This window comes from Penaeus monodon, chromosome 1 (genome assembly GCF_015228065.2).
Source record: "Penaeus monodon isolate SGIC_2016 chromosome 1, NSTDA_Pmon_1, whole genome shotgun sequence".
Taxonomy (NCBI): domain Eukaryota; kingdom Metazoa; phylum Arthropoda; class Malacostraca; order Decapoda; family Penaeidae; genus Penaeus; species Penaeus monodon.
This window is the reverse complement of record NC_051386.1, coordinates 51,648,878-51,656,076: the sequence shown is the minus strand read 5'-3', so window position 1 is coordinate 51,656,076 and position 7,199 is coordinate 51,648,878.

Below are 7,199 nucleotides of genomic sequence, written 5' to 3'. Positions count from 1 at the left end.
ATGTCAGCGAGTGTTTCGCTCAATCCTCTGTTGTGAAAAACCAGCAGTGTCGCCATAATTTAAGTGGCGATCGCGGAAGATAATAAGATAAATACTGGTGTACTTGACATTTTGTGCTCAGGAGCTGGACGTGATCTTTAGAACATTTTTATTGAATAATTTGATCATCTTGTTTTTAATAATGAACTTGATTGGTATTTCCTTTTTTCTTGCGACTTTTAATCTCTCGTAGTAGGAAGCCTGAGTGATGTTTTAGTTTTACTTTTCTTGTTTTAGCTTCACCAGACCCGGGTTTTATGCTGCCGTATTTAATTTTTAGGTTTGGGGATTTATTTTTAAGCTTTCAGCTGTGACGCCAGACTTGCTGGTTTGTCTTTGTTTTAGTGGTAAGGCTCTCTGCCAGACTCTCCACTTTGGAAGTTCTTTCCTTTAGTTTTTCGTATGGAGATGTTCTTGCACTTTTGTTTTAAATGACTTTTGGTTGGAGATAGTTCAACTATTTTCTGGTAGTTGGTTTCAGATCATCAGTCCTCGGATTTGCATACTTCTTGCCACGTTTTTTTTTCTATTCCATCTTTTGATACACAAGGAGTTGTTGTATGGATACCTGTTATGTTACCTGTTGTCTGTATAGGTAATAGCCATGGATTAGAATGCCACTGTAGTTTGATTATATGTGGTGTGATATGGTCATATTTATTACATTTCCCAGTGCTACTCTTGCCGTGAAGTTCTGTAGTTTTTGTAGAGCCCAAGAAAGAAATGTGTTTTGTTTGTGGAGTCCCAGATGTTTAGACAGTAATTAATGTTAGTAAGTACTAGTGTTTGTATAACAGCAATTCTTGTTTGTGGGTATTTTATTTTTAATGTGATTTAAATGTATCAGAGTGCCCATTACTTTTCTGTAGATATGGTCATTGTGTTTCTTAAATGTCATGTACATGTCTGTGTACCCCAAGATTTTTTACTGTTGTGTTTGATGTAGCAACCTTGAAAATCAATAACTGTATCTGTATATTTCTTACTGCTGCATATGAAAATACATTGATTTTTTGGGTTTAGTTTCAGGCCATTCATATCAAAGTATTGGTTTGCTTCTGTTAGGGTCTGTTTGGTTTTTCCTATCAATTCCTTTAGATTGTTAACAGAGGCAGCGTGAAGAAATTGAGAGTCGTCGACGTACTGAATAAGTAAACAGTTTTTTTGTAATTGATGACAGATCGTTAATGAATATAATGAATAAAATTGGGCCTAGGATGAAGCCTTGTGGAACACCGAACGAAACTAGTTGCTCTGATGATACTTTTCTTGGATTTTGACTGATTGAGTTCTCGCGAACAGGTAACTTTTAAACTAAAACAGATCAATTTCGTGATTTGTTAACAAGTAATTAATGGATGACACTGTCAAAGGCCTTCGATAAATCACAAATTGATCTGGTTGTTGTCTACGTTATTATAAATTTCATTTGTGACTTTTAGTAATGTTGTTTCGGTGGATGATTTACTCTTAAAACCGTGTAGCGTGTTAGATATAAGGTTATTTGCTTCTAAAAATGCTGTTAATTGGTTTATAACTATTTTCTCGAGAACATTAGATATTACTGGTAGCATGGCGATGGGTCGATAATGATTAATTTCGTCTCTGTCACCGGATTTGAAAATAGTTATGAGACCATGTTTCCAAAGTGATTGGATAAAGACCGGTGACTATAGATGTATTAATAATGACTGTCAGATAGTATTCGATTGCTGGTAAACTATCGTTTATGAAACGATATGCAGTGCCATCCGCTCCCACGGAATTCGTTTTTCTTAAGTGTTTTATTGTTAGGATAATTGTTTCTACTCCTACTGGTTGTTGGCTGAAAAAGTTTGTTATGGCCTCGTTTCATTTATGTTATGTTGATATGTGGGGACGACGTATACCGACTTCTGCAAAGAAGTTATTAAAGTGTTCTATTTTAATTTACGGAATTTAACGAAATGTCTGTTATGTTTCGACAGAATCGTTTCTTCATTCATTGAACTTTTTAAAATAATTCGTTTTTGCACAATGAAGAAGTGTTTTCACATTTCTCTTCTAATATTTATATTCTTCTTGAAGGGTGGTTTCAAATCTGTTTATCTTGAGAGCTTTGTGAGCATTATTTCTATCATCTATGATCCTCATAATGTTGTCATTTATCCAAAGGGCGGGAGGACGGCTTTGTTTTAAAAGGAACGGAGGCATCGATGACGTTCTATATCACATCTGTTAGAATAATAACTTAGCTGAGGATCGTAATGCGTTAAATCGCGAGAGGTTTTAGTGATTGGTTTTCGCTTTGGCTAAAAATCATGGTTAAAAGCTCTTGATCGGCACTGTGGCTTGGAACAACGTCTGTGTGAAGTATATCGGGTCTGTTTGTTATAACGTCTACTATGGATGAGGTGTAATCCCTGCAGGTTTCTTTATAAATTGTTTTAATTTATTTTTATTAGTAATACCATTTAACTTTGCATTTGAATTATTTAGATCGTCATTTAAAACACCTAAGATAAAGATAGGTTTTCTCTTTATTGACATTTCTATGAAAATATTTTCAAGATTGTCAAAAGATTCTGTGGTGGCATGAGGGTGTTTATAGATTGTGCCGACGAGAAAGGAAGGGTACATACTGCCTTATACGGTTACCCAGATGTCCTCTACTGCTGTATTATTTACAGTTGTAGTGTAACATAAAAGTTTTGGATGCTGATGAAGCTATTTGATACTTCTTGGTGAAGCCAAGTTTCACTAATACACAAACTATCAATATTTCTCGTCTTAATTATCAATTTCATTTCTTCTAAGTGACCGAGGAGGGACTGTGCATTGATGTGTTCTATTTTGATGCCGTTTAGTGGTTTGACCGCCGGATTCTGCTCGCCTTGCCCCTTATAGTGAGTTTGAAGCTTGAGTAATAATTGTCATTTTTGTTTTGAAAGCTTTTAGATTGGAAATGTGGTTGAACTTATTTTCCAGGAAGGTTTCAGTATCTTCCTCGTGTGTGTCTGGATGGCAACTCGTAATATATAAGTACACTACCTGAGGACGGTCGGCACCTTCCAAGGGTTTTGACGAGCGGCGTTCTTCCCTTGTTTTTCTTCTTTGTCTCCTAGAGTCGACGGGAACGAAACCTTCCTCATCTTGGTGGGGTTGTGGCTGCCCATTTAGTTGTTGCTGTGTTTCCTCGTTCCGCGTAGTTGTTGATGACTAGTTATGGCGCTTGTGGAGTAGGAGGGGTAGCAGGGGGGCAGGTACTCCAGGCACGTGGTGGTTTGTCGGATCTTCCCATTGGCTAGGAGAGGTGTTGGTCGTGGGTACTGTCGTGGAAAGTGTAAGGGGACTGTGTATATTTTGTGGCGTAGAGGTAGATGACATTCTGACAGGGGGGGGGGGTGCGAAGGGGAAAGATTGGTAGGCAGACTGATCGTGGGCAGGGGTTGGGAGATCGGATGTTGCGTGATGGGATGGGGTAGAGACTGTTGTGCCAGATGCTTCCTTTCCGCCTGTCAGCGGCTGAGGAGGCATCACGCCTTGGCTAATTAAACTGTTTATTGCAGACTGTTGTTCGGAAAACATTCCGATCAGCAAATCAATTTCGTTTTCAATAAGATCTTGGTTGACGAAGGAAGGTTCATGTGTCTTGATGTTTTGTTTTTTGTATGATTTTCACAAAAGGTGCAAATATAACTGTTTTCTTTGGTGGCGGAGAACAATCAATGGCGGGGGTGTCTGTCACTGTTGCAGGAAACACTATATTGTCTTTTTTTTAAAACACTGATCGGTCATGGTATGCGCTGTGGAGTTTGTCATCCTATTAATGTCTTTAGCTATGTTGTTTGTTCTTTTAGAGTCTGATATAACAAGAATGATATTGTAGGCGTTGTCGATCTCATCCGAGCTGTACAGCTTCCTAATTTGATCACGCAAAACTATCCCTGCCCATGCTTTTTTGTGGCAATAGAGCATAGGATCGTTTTCAGCACTATAATTATGCTGCATACCTGGCAGACGGCTTTTCTGTCTGCACTGTAATCACTGTTTCCATTTATCTGATTTGTTTCTTCGTTGTCCTCGCTATTATCACTATTCATTGGTTTCGTTATCATTTCTGATTGGGCTGCTGTGATTGTCCGGGTTGCTGAATCGCCCTTTGCCCTGGGCGGGGGGGGGGGGGCGCTTGTCCGGCTGCCGTGGGGCATATCCATGGCGAGGGAGTACTTGACCGTGCTGTCAGGGTCCGTATCTAGGCGCAGTCCATACCTGGGGAGGGGGCATAAGAGCTCAGGCTAGCTGCCCTAGGAAGCACCGGGGAAGCCTCCTGGCTGGCCCCCTGTGACCGGGGAAGATGGTCAGATTTCCCTCTGACTCTGCGGGACCATGGGATGAGCTGAACTGTTAGGCGGCGGCGGAGAGGAGGCAAAATCACGTCTGTTCACCACGGCGGCCAGACACACACACACACACACATACACACACACACACACACACACACACACACACACACACACACACACCACACACAATATATATATATATATATATAATATATATTATATTATATATATATATATATAATATATATCGAATATATATACATAATACATATAATATATATATATATATATATATATATATATTATTATATATATTATATATATATATATATATATATTATATTATTATGCATATATATATATATATATATATATATATATATATATATATATATATATATATATATTTTGTGTGTGTGTGTGTGTGTGTGTGTGTGTGTGTGTGTGTGTGTGTGTGTGTATGTATGTGTGTGTGTGTGCGTGTGTGTGTGTTTATGACTATATTTATGTAAAACTATTAACGTAAGCATTTAGTTATATAGTTTTTTGCCTGTACAAACACACTCACAAATTAGATACATAAATATATCTATTTGCAAATAATACCAATATCGCTCTCTATCGACGTTTAAATAGTTGCAGAAATACAGGATCCTTGCAAACACTGTTCTGAGGCCTGTAATTACAACAAAGTTGAAAGATGAAATTGTATCCTTTGAAGGCTAAACTTTTGGCTTTCAATATCTTGAAAATGGGAAAACTCCAGTTGCCCGGGAGGGATGGCAGTTATCCCACACGTATCTGCGCACATATAGACTACATATACACATACAAGCAACACCTCCAGGCGCACACTTACTCACAAATACATATACACATAAAGAATCAAACAGTTCATTCAAGTGTCATTTTGTCTATGTATATATCTTTTGTAAAAATGATAAAAGGTACGTTGAAAGTTTCATTGCGTGACAACTTGGTTAACACAGCAGGCACGCATTATTGAAAGAACCACATACAAGGTTATGCTTGCTCTGCGTAGCGACCGAGGACGGATGCGTGAACAAGTAGAACATTGTTGATTCGATTTAATTTTTATCATTCGTCGTTGTTTGGCACCAGGTATATTACAAATGAAACGTTTTTAAACGATTTGGGAATTGTTTTGTTTAACATTCTATAAAAAAGACAATAGCAATTCTTCTTTTTTTCTGATTATTATTTTTTTTTCTTAATTTCAGGTTCGGTGATTTCGGAAACGAGTTTTATTACTATCAAGTGATGTTTACCTTGGAGGTGAATGCAGCGGCGCAGTGAGGATGAAGTTACCCAAGTTCTTCGAGAATAACACCTTCACCCGCCGGAGGCTGTCTTCGGTTCCCTCGGCGTCTGAGGGAGGAGGAGAACTGAGGCGCGGCGGGTCCGAGAGGAGGAGAGCAAGCGGCGCCGAAGGAGGCCGGGCGAGCCAGAGGAACAGTTCGGATTTTCCAGACCGAAGGAGCGAGCGTCCGGGGAGCGGGGAAATCACTCGAAGTGGCAGCCTCAAGGTCAGGAGTTCGACGCCGAGTCTTCGGCCGGACCGCTCCATCTCCCTCCTCTCGAGGGTGTACGGGTCCAGTTCCTCCGACCGGGACAGAGAGGCCGAAGAACACGGAGGTGCTACAGCAGGAGCTTTTTCGGGTGAGAAAAAAGACTCGAAACATTTTCTCCGGATTTAGCCGGCGGTTCACCATCCGGCCGTCGTCGTCTAAGAAAAAGGCGCAGCCGTTCAGGCGCAGCAACACTCTGCCTACTAGATACAGGCCTCCGGACCGACAGCAGACCTCCTTTGTGCAACAAGATGAGAACCTCCGCGAGCTCCATGGAAGTCTTACCTCGAGCCCCACTATGCATATCACCGGGCCTGCCAGAGTGGATGGACGCGGCATGATTTGCCGCCTTGCGTCCACTGATATCCGTCATCCAACACCGGGAGCGTACGAACCTTACAAACCTTGCACTGCTGACAAAGTCACAGACGTCAAGCAGATTTGTACATCGGGGAGTGCACCGCATGTTGCAGCTGAGGAGAAGAACCCTTTCGGAGCTGGTAGAGTGTCGCCTGTGTCGAGCCTTCGCCAAGAAGGCCCAGAACACATCTCACATTATCTTAGTGCTTCGGAGGTGGCTGCGTCAGAAGTCACGTCCTGCGATCTGCCCTTCGTTGACCTAGCTTCCAGCGATGCCACACCCACAATAAGTCCTTACAGCAGTATCACCTCAAGTCTTGCCCCCAGCGTGTCTCACGCTCTGAGGCACGCCCGAACACGTCACGGGACGCCAACGAGCGCCGGAGGAGGCGCTGGCACACTGCCCTTTCCCGTGGGACCTGGCATCGGCGGTAGAGATGCCGGCCACCAAAATCTCCACTCGCTGTTCCACGTCCTGGCTTCCTTTCGGGATCCTACCTCTCCGCAGGACATGCAGGAGACCTACGAAAACGTCGCCTCCAAAGCAGCCTCAAATCCCGGCCACGGCCACATGGCCCGCGCGCCCCCCTCCTCAGATGAGTCTCAGATGAGCCCCTCGAGTGTCACCTCGTGCTCCTCGGGCACTGCCAGCCAGAGCCTGAGTTCAGGGAGCATGAAGCAGGACGACGCAACGCAGAAGGGGCACGTTTGCCCGAAGTGCCAAGTCAACTTCCTCACGAGCCGTCAACTGCTGGAACACTGGTCGGTCTTCCACACCCACGACGACCTCCAGATGACCCTGCATCCCCTCCTTAGCTCCTTCGAGGATAAGGAGCCCGAGGTTAGGAGGAGCAGGAGGAGTAAGGAGAAAGGACACCGCCTCAAC